The sequence below is a fragment of the Oncorhynchus mykiss genome, chromosome 16 (assembly GCF_013265735.2).
Source record: "Oncorhynchus mykiss isolate Arlee chromosome 16, USDA_OmykA_1.1, whole genome shotgun sequence".
NCBI classification, from domain to species: Eukaryota; Metazoa; Chordata; class Actinopteri; order Salmoniformes; family Salmonidae; genus Oncorhynchus; species Oncorhynchus mykiss.
Window position 1 is genome coordinate 25,145,800 of NC_048580.1, and position 18,850 is coordinate 25,164,649.

Consider the following 18,850-nt stretch of genomic DNA (forward strand, 5'->3'; position numbering starts at 1 on the left):
GATCTAATAAAAAACAGTCAGGCAAGTAGATTTATGAGCCCATTTCTTTGTGATTGAACTTGCTTGACTAGCCTACATGGTTAACATGTAGGAAATAATGAAAACAATGTGGTCAACAGCAAGAAACTAGCCTAGCGGAACCTCAGGCTAATAAATCCTACAGCTAACTGCACCTGTGCTTGTGTGAACAAGTTGGCCTTCGTCATTTAGGACTACTCCCCAGGCTCCTCCTCAAATAATTATCTGTGCCCTGTGACCATTGAATTCAAGGATAGTCGGATGATAAGGAGGGAAAGCAAAGCAGCCAATGCAAATTATTCAAACCCTACTAAGTCAGATGCAGCAGGGTTTGGAGGTGTGAGCAGGTGGATTTAGCCCAATAGCCCAAAGCACATGATGACATTCTGAATTCCACATTTCCTAAATCATATGTAGGCTACTAGATAATGTTCACAAGGTACAGCCTTGCTCGTGGTGCAATCAGTGTGTATGGTTAATACCGATTTTAAGGGGGACGTTTATTATTGGATTGGTATTTAATTTCCGGTAAACATGCGAATCTGGTCCAAATTCGATCTATGGAATCTTGCTAGACAGAATCCACAATGATAAAAGGCGTTCTGCTTCTTCCCTGTATCATCTGTCAGGCGATATGAATGGAGGGGGGGGGTTCAGTATTCCACCGCAGTTTCTTGTCAGCGCGCACAAACGCCATGTTGTATTTCCGAGGGAGATTCAATGCAATTCATCCACATTAAACCGCCTATTCAGCGCTGATAAATCCAATAAACTTGTCCCTATCAAAAGGCTTGACGTTGAAAATGTCAATCTAATTATTACGTTGACGTTATTCATGCATTGGCTACTGTTTTCGATATATCAAATTTCCCTTTATTTTCCATGACGCCTTGGTAAAGGATTTGTTCGCACAATGCCCCCTACAAATGTTTACGTTTATTGTTTTTGTCTTCAAATTCACGTGTCCAGTTACTGATTCGAACGTAATGCATCTCAACTAATTATTTAGCTAGCTCGCTCCAAATCGTGTGTATTAAATTATTATGTATCTTATTCTAAATGGCAGCGTTAACGTTTGCTAACCGTGCAGCCAAATGTTGGCTAACGTTAAATCAATAAGCACACAACTGTAGCGGCCTAGCTAGCTTACGTTATATTGTAACGTAAACAAAACGTTTGAAAAGCAATAGCAAAAACATTTCACAGTGTATCTTAGTTCATAAGGTTATAGTTTTTTTTAAATTTTATTTATTTTAAATACAATGGCTATTCTAGACATGCACATGATTCTGGCAATGCAATTTGTTCTCTAAAATAAGCCACATGCAAACCACGCTTTGCTTGACAATGTGTGATTGCTAAATCAGTTTAATCGTTTTTAATAGTCTACTTGAATTAGGTACATTTTTGTCGAATGCTAAACCGGACAAGTTAGTCGGAGTAAAGACTAATCAGTCTTGTTAGCTAGCTAACAAAGAAAAAGGAGGAACCTACCACGTGACGAGGCGCACTATCCGAGTGAATTTCGGCAACAATCCCCCGCAGTTTTTGAAGGAAATGTAAACGGATACCACAACAAAACACGATTTGAATCGATTAATCAGCCATTCCCCTTTCTAAAAATGCAATCCTTTTTTATTTAAGACCCCGTTTCAAGCGCTCCAGATTCGTTCCGGAACCAAGCAATGGGCGAATCAACTAACGTAGCAAGCTACACCTTGCTTGCTAACTAACGTTAACGCGCTAAAGTTAGCTAGCTAGCGCGCCTCGCTACTAGTAATAGCAAGTAAGTGTAAAAATGGTCCTTTCTGGTCAAAAATACTTCTGTTAATTATTTTACAACAATCCTTTGTCGCAAACTCCGTTCCCCACACCCTAAGGTGTTTGAGAAGGCCAGTTTTTCTGGTGTTTGAGAAGAGCCTATTTTCTCGTTTTAGGGAGAGACGCTCAGAAAATGGCGGCTTGCTCCTCTCCCTCTGATTTGAGTCTGACAAACAGAAGTGGTGGTGGTGTGTGAATTCTGGTAGGCGGGAGACATTTCTCATTCTCGCCGCTAGACTGAAGGGCAGACAAGAGACTACATGAAATGCCCAAACGTGCCATAAGAGGGGGCTTCTTAAAGCATTTCTCTGTATGTGCATGTAAAAAGTGTCCCACAAACAAAAACCTGAACAAAAGGGTAAAAAGCCTCCCCTGACACTGTATCAAAATTGTACTCGCTACACTCGCAATAACATCTGCTAACCATGTGTATGTGACCAATAAAATTTGATTTGAATTATTTCTATAATATCTGTAGTGCTCAATGAATGGCACACCACGAGAACAACCTTTACCTAAATGATTTTGTATAATTTGTCATGAGACAAACAAGAGTTATACTAGGGCTAGGCTATTCATACATCTGATGTACCAATACACACAATGGACTGTGGAAGGATGTACAGCAATACGCTGCTAGAACCAAGTGCACCACAGATGTATACATCCTCCTTACAGATAAGATAACTGTCTAAAGTTGCATTGGAAATGTCTGCTACATTGGCAGAGTGTGATGCAATAGTGGGTGCTTGTTTTGCCCCCTGGTGGGTGAAGATTTAATTTTATGCCCAATGAAGGGGTTTACCACAGAAGTGTCAAACTCATTCCACGGAGGGCTGAGTGTCTGCGGGTTTAAAACCTAGACAACGAGGGGAGTTCCTTACTAATTAGTGACCTTGATTGATGAATTAATACAAGGGTGGAGCGAAAACCCACAGACACTTTGCCCTCTGTGGAATGAGTTTGACAGTTGTTTATAAGATGTACAATCTCCACCCACCCAGGCGATGCAAAATGAATTAGTGCAATTGCTTCTGCTTTGGTTACTAAAACACTACGCTCCCAGTGGACCAGACATGTTACTCTCCTGGGGTGTGTTCACAGAACGGTGTATGACAAAACAGTTTGCAATGTTGAATTCAACAGAAACGGTACTGTACGACCAGTTAAAAAAAATGGATTATGGTGGCCCTGAGGACAATTACTGTATGGTGTGCTGCACGAGTTTTGAATTTCCAAAATGATCACAGCCATATTGATCAGGCCACACCCACCAAACAGGAGCAAATGTACCTCAAAGGCTGTTGAAGAACAGTGCACACCGTTTTGGGGAAACGTGTCGTTCAGTACAAACCATCACACAACATAGCTAACATTGACACAAACTAAAATGCACACCTGGGGTGTATACTTTACCCCAAACAAAAACACGTTTCTATTGGAAAAATTCAGGTAGGTCCCTCCCCGTTCCGTTTGCTTGTGTTTGGTTCTTTAAACGGCAAATGGTTCCTTTGCAAGACTTAATGAACACACCTCAGGTTTGTCAGTGGGTTGGTCCCTGTTCAACTAGACATTTGACACAATGTGCCACTTTACAGCAAAGTATTATTACACAGACTTTTCTCAAATATAGGTCTCCAGGTTGTTTCTTAAATCATCTAAGTAACTTAATTGAGGTACAACATTTTAAAAACATTAGGATGATTTGGACATGAAGTGCGAAAATGCTAATATAGGTACTATTAACTTGGACCGTATTTGTGGCACAAATGCATAAAAGTTAGCATTTGAAAGTGGCCAGATAAACAAAACCAAAGCATGGATTGTGGTCATATCTTGTCCATAGACTGCTTACAGAGTAAGGAAACAAATATGTAATTTAATAATTTCAGTGACCTATCCCTTTAATTGCAGGACAAAATAAAAGTCCTGCAAGTGTGCACAAGCAGGCACAATGAAGAGTCTTGCAGGGGACTTTTATTTTGTCAATTGGTGAAGTGATGACATAATTAACCTGCTCTGGCAACCCACATTTAGGAAGAAGTTGTTGTAAAGTCACGTAAGACAAACATCTAAACGATGGATAGAACGCTTATTACCAGAATATTCGCTAACATTTTACATTCAGCTGGTTTTTATAACATACTGTCGTAACAGCAAGCGATGTAACACCTGCCTATTGCGCTCGGCTGACCGGTCTGGCATGTTCGGTCTTTACTAAAACTTTCCTGTGAATACTTTGTACGATACTTAGACTTAAACATTGACCAATTAATCACAGGGTATCTGCAGATTCCATGAAGTTGCATTAACTTTTTAATGCCACTTGGAATGCATTTTAATACCTATTTTGTGCATGCCACATACCTGCTAATATTCCCTTCCAGAAATGAGCCCATGTCAAAAAGCTGTATTTTTAGGGCTGGCTCTTTCACTATTTTTACCATAATGGCTGGTGTGGCTACTGCTAGCTAACAATAAGACAGAGGTCAGTTTTACGGGAAAAATGTGAGTATTGCAATCTCCGATGGAGCAGTGTGGATAAAAATGTAGTACAGTGGCATATCCCATCCCTGCATTGAGGTATGTTTTCCAACCCACATCTCACGCAGGCTCCACTGTGTCTTAATGTAACCATTAATGCGTTCTGACCCCAGTGCAACTCAGTGTAAACAAGCATAACGGTAGAGTCGGCATATTCTGGCAAATATAATGGGCTAATCATTTGTTAGATCACAAACTAGGTGTCCAGATTTTTGGCTTTGAACCGATACCAATACCAGCTAATGATACTCAATACTACAACAATACCACTGTGAACAAATGGCTTAAAGTCAGACATACAGCACTGTTACTGTTTAAAACACGTGGTCAACTCTCCATCTGGATAGCTAGGCCACTGGATGTGCAGGCTTTTAATCCAGCACTGCTCAAACATACCAGTCAGCTTAAAGTCCTGTTGTGCAGTTTATTGGTAGAATCTGGTGTTAGTGGAGCTGGAACGAAAGTCTACACACTCAGTAGCTCTCTTGGAGGTATTATGCTATAACACACTACAACCAAAAAGTCAAAGAAAATAATTCCCTCATTCAGTGAATCGGGTATCAAATGACTATACTTTCAAGCAAGGTAGCTAAGTGGGAGGGCTGGAGACCAACTTTTTCCAGTGCCAAGTAAGTCATGAAATAAGTTAATGCCTTCAGAAAGAATTCGCACCCCTTAACTTATTCCACATTTTGTTGTTACAGCCTGAATTTAAAAGTGATTAAATTGAGATTGTCACTGGGCTCACACAATATCCCATAATGTAAAAGTGAAATTATGTTTTTAGAAATGTTTACAAATTAATTAAATTAAAAGCTAAAATGTCTTGAGTCAATAAGTATTCAACCCCTTTGTTATGGCAAGCCTAAATAAGTTCAGGAGTAAAAATGTGCTTAACAAGTCACATAAGTTGCATGGACTCATTCTGTGTGCAATAAGTTTTTAACATGATTTTTAAATGACTACCTCATCTCTGTACCCAACACATACTGATAATTGTAAGGTCCCTCAGTCGAGCAGTGATTTCAAACACAGAATCAACCACAAAGACCAAGGAGGTTTTCCGATGCCTCACAAAGAAGGGCACCTATTGGTAGATGGGTAAAAATGAAAAAAAAAAAAAAAGACATTGATAATCCCTTTGAGCATGGTGAAGTTATTAATTACATTTTAGATGGTGTATCAATACACCCAGTCACTAAAAAGATACAGGCGTCCTTTCTAACTTCTAACACCATGAGGCAAATGGTGACTTTAAAACAGTTACTGAGTTTAATGGCTGTGATAGGATAAAACTGTGGGTGGATCAACAACATTGTAGTTAATCCACAATACTAACCTAAATGACAGAGTGAAAAGAAGGAAGCCTGCACAGAATAAAACATATTCCAAAACATGCATCCGGTTTGCAATAAGAAACTAAAGTAAAAAATAAAAAATAATTAATAAAAACTTTGTCCTGAACACAAAGCATTATGTTTGGGTTAAATCCAACACATCACTGAGTAGCACTTCATATTTTCAAGCATGGTGGTGGCTGCATCGTGTTATGGGTATACTTGTCATCGGAAAGGACTAGGGAGCTTTTTAGGTTAAAAATAAAACAGAATGGAGCTAGGCACAGGCAAAATCCTAGAGGAAATACTGGTTCAGTCTGCTTTCCAAAAGACACTGGGAGACAAATTCAACTTTCAGCAGGACAATTATCTAAAACACAAGGCCAAATATAAACTGGAGTTGCTTGTGAAGACAACATTGAATGTTCCAGTTGACTTAAATATGCTTCAAAATATATGGCAAGATTTGAAAATGTCTGTAATCACTGCCAAAGGTGATTGATTCTAACATGTATTGACTCCAGGGTGTGAATACCTACGCTACTGTTCAAAAGTTTGGGGTCACTTAGAAATGTCCTTGTTTTTGAAAGGCAAGCTAATTTTTTGGTCCCTTAAAATAACATCAAATTGATAAGAAATACAGTGTAGACATTGTTAATGTTGTAAATGACTATTGTAGCTGGAAACGGCAGATTATTTTATTGAATATCTACATAGGCCCATTATCAGCAATCATTACTCCTGTGTTCCAATAGCACTAATTAGCACATCCAAGTTTATTTTAAAAGGCTATTTGATCATTAGAAAACCCTTTTGCAATTATGTTAGCACAGCTGAAAACTGATGTACTGATTAAAGATTAAAGAAGCAATAAAAAAAACTGGCCTTCTTTAGACTAGTTGAGTATCTGGAGCAGCATGCATTTGTGGGTTCGATGACAGGCTCAAAATGGCCAGAAACAAAGAACTTTCTGAAACTCGTCAGTCTATTCTTGTTCTGATAAATGAAGGCTGAATGCCAAGGAGGAAACCTGGCACCATCCCTACTGTGAAATATGGTGGCGGCAGCATCATGTGGGGGTGTTTTTCAGTGCCAGGGACTGGGAGACTAGTCAGGATCGAGGGAAAGCTGAACGGAGCAATCCTTGATGAGACTGGGGCGAACGTTCACCTTCCAACAGGACAACGACTAAGAACACAGCCAAGATAACACAGGAGTGGCTTCGGGACAAGTCTCCATGTCCTGGAACATGATCTAATATCTCTGGAGAGACATGAAAATAGCTGTGCAGCGACGCTCCCCATCCAACCTGTCAGAGCTTGAGAGGATCTGCAGAGAAGAATGGGAGTACTTCAACAAAGTACTGAGTAAAGGGTCTGAATACTTATGTAAATGTGGGGTATTGTGTGTAGATTGATGAGGAAAAAATACAATTGAATCAATTTTAGGATAAGGCTGTAACGTAACAAAATGTGGAAAAAGTCAAGAGGTCTGAATACTTTCCAAATGCACTGTAGGTGAGCTATTTAATATATTAGTTCAGGGAATGCATGATGGCTATATTTTGATGTGCAACATGTCAAAATAGGATCCAGGATAATCACATATTTTTGTCTCTTTAGAGATTAATTTGCCTGCATGTTTTTGTGCATATTGACCTAGGCTATTTACCACATGAGGTGGGAACTCAAAATACATTGGCTAGGTTGATAACTGTAAATATGATATTGTTGCTAGATAGCCATGCAATTGATCTAACAGTACATTTTATGTCCTACAAAAACTGTCCATTGGTAGGCCTAAATAGGCTACTTGATGTATATACCACAAGTGGCACACTCTGTTCTGTTCTGCTGGCGCATCATCTCAATTACGTCCTATATTTGTAAATTGGTTATTTCCTCTATTGACAGTTGAACTTTTTCCCTACAATTACATTTCAAAATGTTGATCAACTGTCAGTAGCCTATGCTTGTGCTTAACAGAATGCATCTCTCAAAGGGGGGAAAGGGTGTTAGAGTTAGCAGCGAAACAGGGATAGGGCAGATACTTTCATTGCCGGAAGCAGGTTAATGCACATTAGTGTTGACCAATTAATGGTTTTAGAACCAAAAGAAATCTGTAATTTTTGATCCCAGCTAGGGGATCAAACTGCGCACATGTGGATAGCGCTCTAACATCTTGAAAGTGCACCTCGTATCATTTCATGTTTTTAAAAAAAATGTTTTGCAGTGGTGGAAACAATTAAGCAGCAGTCAAAAACATAAGTCATCTCCATCACATTTTTTAAGACCTTTGATAAATTAAAGACTTAAGGCCTTTAAATGAGATAAATGAACTTAAGGACCCACGGATACCCTCAATCACATTCACCAGACATGTTCTGCCCAATGCTCGGCAATCATCTCCCTCAGTCTGGTGAACTTCTGATTCTGAGCCACACCTTGCAGTCCTGTGATTTGCTAGGATCCAATCATTACTTTATATTTGTTTACTCACACACAGGCCAGATTTGAGTCATTATTTCAGGCTTATTTGCCCTATGCTGTTGCTGCTGGTCTTGTATTGCAGAGCTCCCTTGCAGAAAAGACCATGGTCTCAATGGGCCTTCCTGCTTGAATAAAAGGTTAAATAGCCTTAGGACGAGGTAAGGGACCGGACCGACCCTCTGACAAACCAGCAAGTTGAAATTGATTTATTCAACATTCTGACTCACAGTAGGGCCATTAATTTGAATGCATGTTTTAAGGCGATATTCCAAAATGCCTGTATCGCAAGAATATAGCTTTTCATTTAAAAAAAATCTAATTTATGAGCATTTGTCTGCTTGTACTCATGTCTTTTTGGTCTTGTCTCCTTTGTTCCTTCTCTGCTGTGTGCACCTTCCCATTTACTCAAATCCCACCAAGCCCCTCCCCCTGCCACTCACAACAAAGATGAGAGATCCCTTCTTCCTCCCTGACAAGCAGTTTCAACTAGCTATTTGAATTTGAGGTTTGGTCCAACAGAATCAGTCCTATGGACACCGAAAGACATTGAGACATTATTTTACTGTAACCTTTCTAACGATACCCTTTTTATGTCTCAACTCCTCAAATTGCACGCAGAGCAGACACTACTAAAACAGGAGTATCATTGAACATTGATTCTGGAAAAATGAATGCTCAGTTTGTCACACAATTTACCACATACCCCCTAGCAACATTTTAGCCAAAGACTGTTATACGAGCTGTCTAGTCTGTTTAATAAATGTGCAATAAGCATAAAACAATTAGGGTATTAGCAACCCGTTCTCATACTGAGAAATAAGGTAGGCCAATTGACTTCAACATCTGAACAAAGTAAACTGGCTAGCATGCTGTTCAAACAGTTGAAGACGTACAGAAGGATGTGTTCATAACAATTCAACTTTTCTCTTGTTAGCTAGCAAATAGATCTAAGATGCTAAACATGAAATAACAATTAGCTGGCTACTCACTAGCACGTGGGCTTGTGCTTGAGAGATTGTTTATGAGATCTGTACACAACTTCTATAATGCCAGCTACAAGAAGTTAGTCAATATTAATGAATGTGTATTGTGCATGTTATGGTAAAATTTTAAACAAAAAAGGGCATTTCCATAAAGACTTAAAAACCAGATCTGTGACTATTAGGTATAATTTCACAAGCCCTGAACGCATTATATTATTGCTGACTGTTTGAAATGCAGTGTATTGGACCTTTACATTGTACAACCAAGCTCATTTAGAGATTGTGAATCGTTGATCAATTTGAAAAAAAATCAAGACATAATTTAAGCCATATTGCCCAGCCCTTACCCCGCAGTGTTCTTTTCCGAGGCTGCTGTACATCACTGTGCATAGTATTTCTTGTGTGTATTATTGTGGTAGTACATTTTGACCTGTTGAATTAGTTATACATACCTCAAGAAGATTAATGACATTGTAGTACAATGTAGTTAGGGCTACACATTTTTTTTTTCCATCTCTTACCTGTAATGTATGGTCCATTTGTGAAAAACAGTAGCCTGGATCCAAATCTCCAAAACTCATTGCAAGAAGATACTACCTAACAAAAAATGTGGGTTAATACAAATAAATAGAAAAATAAAATCACCATTGGTTGTGTCCAGCTTTATGCTTCAACCCCAATTGAATGGCACAGCCAAATGGCACATCAACAAAACATGACCTGGGATTTGCACTTATCTCAACAGAAAGACCTGATAAGCGTATTATTTTGGAGTGTAATGTCCCTTTAAGACAGGTAGCGCTAGCTAGCTGTGCTAGTGACGTTTGATAACGTTCCCTAGCTAACGTTAGCTACTAAGTAGCAAAGCTACTGTACAAGTTAAACATTAACATCAGCTAACGCATGTAACAGTGCATTTCGGCGCAATAATGGGCATCATATCACAGAAATAAATACTTCCCCAGTTGTTCTGAAATCATATAATTTCTGTCATTTAAATATTTTGATACTCTCTCCCTCAGACCGCTCGCAAAAGCTAACGTTAGCTAGCTGACGAAGTGCAGCTAACAAGTAGTGACCAATATAATGCTGTTTTATGGGCTGTTGGACTGCAAAAACAGAAAATACCGATATCACAAACAAGTCTGTGGTTAGATGTGCACTGAACGTTTTTCCTTTATCCATTAAATTAGTTTTCTGAACAAAAACAATAATATGCACGCTCACCTGTTCGTGCAGTAACCAACCGATCCTTGAGGTGATAACACCCACCTACAAGCATAGCGATTGGCCAGTGCTGTGAATCAGCATTTTTTTTATTGGATTACGTTGCTGTCGTTCTTCATTAAAAGCCTTACAGCGGAAATAGTGAAGGGTCAATTGTATCCCATATCCCATGGTGGTCTATAATTCTTACTAAAATGCAACTTTGATATGGGTAAAATCCCTATTAAGCTTGCAAACTTTCATAAACAAGTACTTCTAACTTGGAACCTCATGTACAAACACAATTTTTCCCCACATAGGTATACAATATGGAATAATAAAGACATAAAATACAAAAACAAGTCTTTTTTTTCCAGAACTGGTTTGACAACAACATTATTTGGGTTCAACAATTATTGAATAATGATGGACAACTATATGATTATCCAGTATTTATGAGAACACACAATGTTACATTCACTCCTGAAGAGTATCAATCTGTTGTTAGAGCTGTCCCTAAAGGTGCTATTCTTCTTTTAGGAAAATATAACACTACTCCAAGTGAAACTATTGAGGAATTTGTAGCCTCAATACAATTAGAAGGAATTGACATTTTAAACTATAAATGTAATAACATGTATATAAGGAAACTATGTCAAAATGTTACTATTCACTCTGCTAAAATGTACTGGAATGCAGCCCCAGGACAAGTGAACTGAAACAAAGTTTCGTTGTTGTCTCGTAAATATTGTATATCTAATAAGGTGAAAGAAGTATCATACAAACTCATTCATAGAATCTACCCTGTAAAGACCTTTATTATTCACAGATTTAAAATAGTTATTGATAACAAATGTGTATTTTGTGGTTGTGACCCAGAAACTCTTGACCATTTATTTCAGGACTGCTCTTATGTCAGAAGATTTTGGAGTGAGTTAGAAGATTTTATTTAAAAGAAACGACTATGAATTTTAATTTGAGAGACTCCGATGTTATTATGTTAAATTATACCTAATAGTCACAGATCTGGTTTTCAAGTCTTTATGGAAATGTCCTTTTTTGTTTAAAATTTTACCATAACATGGACAATGCACATTCATTAATAATGACTAACTTCTTGTAGCAGGCATTATAGAAGTTGTGTACAGATCTCATAAACAATCTCTCAAGCACAAGCCCACGTGCTAGTGAGTAGCCAGCTAATTGTTATTTCATGTTTAGCATCTTGGATCTATTTGCTAGCTAACAAGAGAAAAGTTGAATTGTTATGAACACATCCTTCTGTACGTCTTCAACTGTTTGAACAGCATGCTAGCCAGTTTACTTTGTTCAGATGTTGAAGTCAATTGGCCTACCTTATTTCTCAGAATGAGAACGAGTTGCTAATACCTTAATTGTTTTGTGCTTATTGCACATTTATTAAACAGACTAGACAGCTCGTATAACAGTCTTTGGCTAAAATGTTGCTAGGGGGTATGTGGTAAATTGTGTGACAAACTGAGCATTCATTTTTCCAGAATCAATGTTCAATGATACTCCTGTTTTAGTAGTGTCTGCTCTGCGTGCAATTTGAGGAGTTGAGACATAAAAAGGGTATCGTTAGAAAGGTTACAGTAAAATAATGTCTCAATGTCTTTCGGTGTCCATAGGACTGATTCTGTTGGACCAAACCTCAAATTCAAATAGCTAGTTGAAACTGCTTGTTAGAGAGGAAGAAGGGATCTCTCATCTTTGTTGTGAGTGGCAGGGGGAGGGGCTTGGTGGGATTTGAGTAAATGGGAAGGTGCACACAGCAGAGAAGGAACAAAGGAGACAAGACCAAAAATACATGAGTTTTTTTTTATCCAAATGATATGGACCCTGATTTAACTTTCATTGTTAATTTGTATATCTTTCATGGAAGATTCTGTATCCATAAAATGAAGTGTGCAGAGAACAAACCCCTCTTCACATTATTTAAGATATCCTTTCAAAATAACATTTAAATTCTCAGTAAATGTAAAAACAAAAAAAGCAATACGCACCATAAAAGTATTTAACAAATTGAAAATGATTCTTGATATGTAATAACCCTGTCTGTTAGGTTTATGTACTCTTGTTTGTATATTTCTGTTTTTGTTTTGTTGTGTTCATAATAAAAATAAACAATTAATAAAACAATAAATAAATAAATAAAAGTATCCCATATCCTTGGGACGTCTATACCCGTACCTTAACCATTTTAAATGTCAACGTCAACAGTTATTTTGAAATACAAACGAATGGATACATAGTCTACACATACTTTCCATAAATCAGTCAGGCCAATTTGAGGCAAAAGCCATTTTGAGGCGGCGTTTTCCCTTGGAGGAAAATTCTTGCTGCAAACCAAATAATCAGATCAAATTAAATTTTATTGGTCGCATAGACATTCATATTTAGCAGATGTTATTGGGGGTGTAGCGAAATGCGTATGCTCCGAGCTCCAACAGTGCAGTAATATAAAAAAATACACAACAATACACACAAATATAAAACTAAAATAATGGAATTAAGAAATATATAAATATTAGGATAAGCAATGTCGGAGTATAGAGTATAAATATTTACAGTATATATGTGATGGGATATAAAGTAATTATGGACAGTAAAGTATGTGAATAGAATATGTAGTATATCTGTAGGATATAATAGTATATAGTATTGTAATGAAATAGGCAGGGAGCAGGTCTCAAAACCTCCAGCGCGCTATCGACTGTGCCCCAAAAGCATGCTCAAACGGCAGCGTTGACATGGGCCGTTTGTACATAACTCCTTCCCATTCATTTCCGTTCAAGGCGGTGAAAAATATACATTTTTCCCAACTTTATGCAAAACACCAGCGGTGACCAATCATATCGAGTGGTTCTCATGACGAATTTGACGTTATGCCACCCAAGGCTATGGAAGCAAATTTTTAAGTGATTATAACGTCATAACGAATCATGCAAAAAATCTCTACAATTGACAGGAATATGTTAGTTAATGTAGAGACAAACGATTTTGCCATTTCTTTTGTCATTAAGTTAATTTAGCTGGCTAGCTGACATTAGCCAGTTAGCTGGCTAGCTGACATTAGCCAGTTAGCTGGCTAGCTGACATTAGCCAGTTAGCTGGCTAGCTGACATTAGCCAGTTAGCTGGCTAGCTGACATTAGCCAGTTAGCTGGCTAGCTGACATTAGCCAGTTAGCTGGCTAGCTGACATTAGCCAGTTAGCTGGCTAGCTGACATTAGCCAGTTAGCTGGCTAGCTGACATTAGCCAGTTAGCTGGCTAGCTAACATTAGCCAGTTAGCTGGCTAGCTAACATTAGCCAGTTAGCTGGCTAGCTAACTTTAGCCAGTTAGCTGGCTAGCTAACATTAGCCAGTTAGCTGGCTAGCTAACATTAGCCAGTTAGCTGGCTAGCTAACATTAGCCAGTTAGCTGGCTATCTTTATGGGTGTTGTGACATGAGTATGAAATTGTAATTCTGTTTAATATTTTAGGGACTCCTGAAACAACCAGCAAACCAGACTGTCATCTTGTGAAACAGTGGATGTAAAGAATCTAGCTAGCTAAAGCATTTGCTACACATTTTATGTACAATTGTGTAAGCTTCCCTTGCTGTTATTTGCCCTGCAATGCAGATGAAATAACGTAAATTAGCTAGTTTACTATGTTCTTGCTTATTGTGCAGTGGAGGATAAAAATACCTGTATGCCTATGGATGTGTAGCTAGCTATGCAGCCTGTACATTTTAATATATTCACTGATCATGTGCTCTACATTGGCAATAAAGGTGCAGTTCAGGTATGAATGTCTGAGAATTTTTCAGTCATATCCAATACCAGGAGTATCAAATTAGTATTTGATGCTGTTTCTGCATGTATGTATTACAATTATAGTGTTTACCAATCTTGTTCCTGGGACATGAATGGTTATGATAGCTATGCAATAGACTAGAAACATGATTTAACTACACTACACTTCCTATGCATCATGTAAATACTCTAAAACCGGTTCTATTTTCCTAGGTGTAGTTTTTCATCAAATGAGAGACTTAATTTCAACCAGAAGAGAATGTGAAACACTTAATTGAAATAAGTTATTTAAGTGTTATAAATACATGCATTATAAATATTAATTGTAATATTATAAATACAAGTTCAATCTTTACTTCTGTTGTGCATTATAAAAACAGGAAGAAAGAGGTGGCGAGAGGTGTAAAATACAGAAAGGGAAAGAGGTAAGGACATAGGAGCAGGGAAGGCAGCATATGATTAATTAATCATAGTGCTACCCTAATATTCTCTCAGTTCATCACAATTACACAAGTGTGTCTAGTGGTGTCTCCTAACCAGCCTTGGGCTCCCAGTCGGCCCGAAGGTTATCTTAAGAGTGGGTGAGGTGGCGATGACGGGACTGGGGGTTGGCATCGTCTCTAACATCAAAACCTACCTGCAGACGAGAACGAGAGCATGTTTAAGCTTTTTTTTAAATGTTATTCTAAAACTCAGTCATCAATCATCGAGGTAAAAATGCAAAACTGACCTTGGATCATTAACTCTGGGACTACTGCATCTCTATTTCAATGTAAAGCATCTCTTTAATAATACATCCTGTTGACCTGACCAACTGACCGCTCACCTCTGTTCATGCTGTGCCCTCTATGTAGCCAGTTCAGATGCGGGAGGTGTTCACCGACACAGCTGATATAACCTAGAGAATTTAGGGAGAAGGGGAAAGAGGGATGAAGTGAAGTGAAGGAGAGAGACTGTTATTGAGAAAATAAAGTAGTTAAAGACAGTGTTCAACAGGAATATGTGTGTGTGGCTTAAGTGGCTGCAGAGTACTCTATACTGAAAAACATGAACGGACACACGAGGACAAACAATATAGCGTAGTTATAGAAATAATGAAGTGTCTTACTATTCTCCATGGTTGGCTCTCTTGCCTATTCATTGAAGGTGGAAGGAGCCAGTTATACACCTGAGCCTGCACAACGCAATCCATCAATCAGATTGATACAGTGCCTTGCGAAAGTATTCGGCCCCCTTGAACTTTGCGACCTTTTGCCACATTTCAGGCTTCAAACATAAAGATATAAAACTGCATTTTTTTGTGAAGAATCAACAACAAGTGGGACACAATCATGAAGTGGAACGACATTTATTGGATATTTCAAACTTTTTTAACAAATCAAAAACTGAAAAATTGGGCGTGCAAAATGATTCAGCCCCTTTACTTTCAGTGCAGCAAACTCTCTCCAGAAGTTCAGTGAGGATCTCTGAATGATCCAATGTTGACCTAAATGACTAATGATGATAAATACAATCCACCTGTGTGTAATCAAGTCTCCGTATAAATGCACCTGCACTGTGATAGTCTCAGAGGTACGTCAAAAGCGCAGAGAGCATCATGAAGAACAAGGAACACACCAGGCAGGTCCGAGATACTGTTGTGAAGAAGTTTAAAGCCGGATTTGGATACAAAAATATTTCCCAAGCTTTAAACATCCCAAGGAGCACTGTGCAAGCAATAATATTGAAATGGAAGGAGTATCAGAACACTGCAAATCTACCAAGACCTGGCCGTCCCTCTAAACTTTCAGCTCATACAAGGAGAAGACTGATCAGAGATGCAGCCAAGAGGCCCATGATCACTCTGGATGAACTGCAGAGATCTACAGCTGAGGTGGGAGAGTCTGTCCATAGGGCAACAATCAGTCGTATATTGCACAAATCTGGCCTTTATGGAAGAGTGGCAAGAAGAAAGCCATTTCTTAAAGATATCCATAAAAAGTGTCGTTTAAAGTTTGCCACAAGCCACCTGGGAGACACCAAACATGTGGAAGAAGGTGCTCTGTTCAGATGAAACCAAAATTTAACTTTGTGGCAACAATGCAAAACGTTATGTTTGGCGTAAAAGCAACACAGCTGAACACACCATCCCCACTGTCAAACATGGTGGTGGCAGCATCATGGTTTGGGCCTGCTTTTCTTCAGCAGGGACAGGGAAGATGGTTAAAATTGATGGGAAGATGGATGGAGCCAAATACAGGACCATTCTGGAAGAAAACCTGATGGAGTCTGTAAAAGACCTGAGACTGGGACGGAGATTTGTCTTCCAACAAGACAATGATCCAAAACATAAAGCAAAATCTACAATGGAATGGTTAAAAAATAAACATATCCAGGTGTTAGAATGGCCAAGTCAAAGTCCAGACCTGAATCCAATCAAGAATCTGTGGAAAGAACTGAAAGCGTCGCTGCACAGCTATTTGTAGGTCTCTCCAGAGATGTTTGATCGGGTTCAAGTCTGGCCTCTGGCTGGGCCACTCAAGGATATTCAGAGACTTGTCCCGAAACCACTCCTCGTTGTGTGCTTAGGGTCGCCTCAGTCTGAGATCCTGAGCGCTCTTAAGCAGGTTTTCATCAAGGATGATGCTGCCACCACCATGCTTCACCGTAGGGATTTCCTCCAGATGTGATGCTTGGCATTCAGACCAAAGAGTTCAGCCTTGGTTTCATCAGACCAGAGAATATTATTTCTCATGGTCTGAGAATCCTTTAGGTGCCTTTTGGTAAACTCCAAGCGGGCTTTCATGAGACTTTTACTGAGGAGTGGCTTCCGTCTGGCCCCTCTACCATAAAGGCCTGATTAGTGGAGTGTTTCCAGAAGGACAACCATCTCCACATAGGAACTCTGGAGCTCTGTTAGAGTGACCATTGGGTTCTGGTCACCGCCCTGATCAAGACCCTTCTCCCTCGATTGCTCAGTTTGGCCAGGTGCCCAGCTCTCGGTGGTTCCAAACTTATTCCATTTAACAATGATGGAGGTCACTGTGTTCTTGCGGACCGTCAACGCTGCAGAAGTGTTTTGGTACCTTGCCCCAGATCTGTGCCTCGACACAATCCTGTCTCAGAGCTCTACTGACAATTCCTTCGACTTCATGGCTTGGTTTTTGCTCTGACATGCACTGTCAACTGTGGGACTGTCACGCCCTGACCTTAGAGATCCTTTTAATTCTCTATTTGGTTAGGTCAGGGTGTGACTAGGGTGGGCAATCTATGTTTTCTTTTCTTTGTTGGCCTGGTATGGTTCCCAATCAGAGTTAGCTGTCTATCGTTGTCTCTGACTCAATCAATGAAATGTACCACTTGTGGACTCCAATCAAGTTGTAGAAACAACTCAAGGATGATAAATGGAAACAGGATGCATCTGTGCTCAATGTTGAGTCTCATAGCAAAGTGTTTGAATACTTTTTTTTCCTTTTTTGTAGATTGATGAGGACCTTTTATTTAATCAATTTTAGAATAAGGCTGTAACGTAACAACATGTGGAAAAGGGGAAGGGGTCTGAATACTTTCCGTATGCACTTTATATGGCTCTCTAGGTGGGCTGGGCTTCACTTCGGACCAGTTAACAATTTCGGTAGGGAGGAGAAAAAAGTGGGACACTTTTTCAACAACAGGAGGTTTGGTCAGAATTGTTGCCCCTTTAAGTCTAGGGCTCTGCAGGTAGGTGGGCATAACTTTGGACCATTCAACATCATCTCAATGGGCAAGAGAGTGGGACAAGAGAGTGACTCTTTTGGGTTGAGGTCATGGCTCTGTGTAAGCCAGTCAAGTTCTTCCACACCGATCTCGACAAACCATGTCTGTATGGACCTCGCTTTGTGCCCAGGGGCATTGCCATGGTGAAACAGGAAAGGGCCTTCTTCAAACTGTTGCCACAAAGTTGGAAGCACAGAATTGTCATTGTATGCTGTGGCGTTAAGATTTTCCTTCACTGGAACCAAGGGGCCTAGTCCGGACCATGAAAAACAGCCCCAGACCATTATTCCTCCTCCATCAAACTTTACAGTTGGCACTATGCATTGGGGCAGGTAGCATTCTCCTGGCATCCGCCAAACCCAGATTCGTCCGTCGGATTTCCAGATGGAGAAGCTTGATTCATCAGTCCAGAGAACGTGTTTCCACTGCTCCAGAGTCCAATGGCGGAGAGCTTTACACCACTAAAGCCGCCGCTTGGCATTGCACATGGTGATCTTAGGCTTGTATGTGGCTGCCTGGCCATGGAAACCCATTTCATGAAGCTCCCAACGAACAGTTATTGTGATGATGTTGCTTCCAGAGGCACTAGTGAGTGTTGCCGAGGACAGACCATTTTTACGCGCCACCCGCTTGAGTACTGGACGGTCCTGTTCTGTAAGCTTGTGTGGCCTATTACTTTGCTGCTGAGTCATTGTTGCTCCTAGACGTTTCAACTTCACAATAGCAGGACTTACAGTTGACCAGGACAGCTCTAGCTGGGCAGAAACATCCTATGACTGACATGGCCACATTGAAAGTACCTGAGCTCTTCAGTAAAGCCATTCTACTGCCAATGTTTGTGTATGGAGATTGCATGGCTGTGCGCTCAATTTTATACACCTGTCAGCAACGGGTGTG

General features: G+C 39.5%; 1 protein-coding gene across 5 annotated transcripts in view; it reads right to left on the reverse strand.

The window, feature by feature from the left end:
* The window catches only part of kansl1a (KAT8 regulatory NSL complex subunit 1a), a 59,770-nt gene extending 49,314 nt beyond the window's left edge, over positions 1-10,456 (reverse strand). The window contains exons 1-3 of one of the 5 annotated variants that reach the window (XM_021565384.2): positions 10,420-10,455; positions 9,714-9,789; positions 8,220-8,331 (exon numbers count right to left, since the gene is read on the reverse strand). The gene's annotated coding sequence lies outside the window, so the exon portion shown is untranslated. Of the gene's footprint in view, positions 1-1,512; positions 2,062-8,219; positions 8,332-9,713; positions 9,790-10,419 lie in introns of those variants that run through there. The other 4 variants (XM_021565382.2, XM_021565385.2, XM_021565387.2 and 1 more) reach the window with 4 other exon arrangements.
* Positions 10,457-18,850: the final 8,394 nt, after the last annotated feature.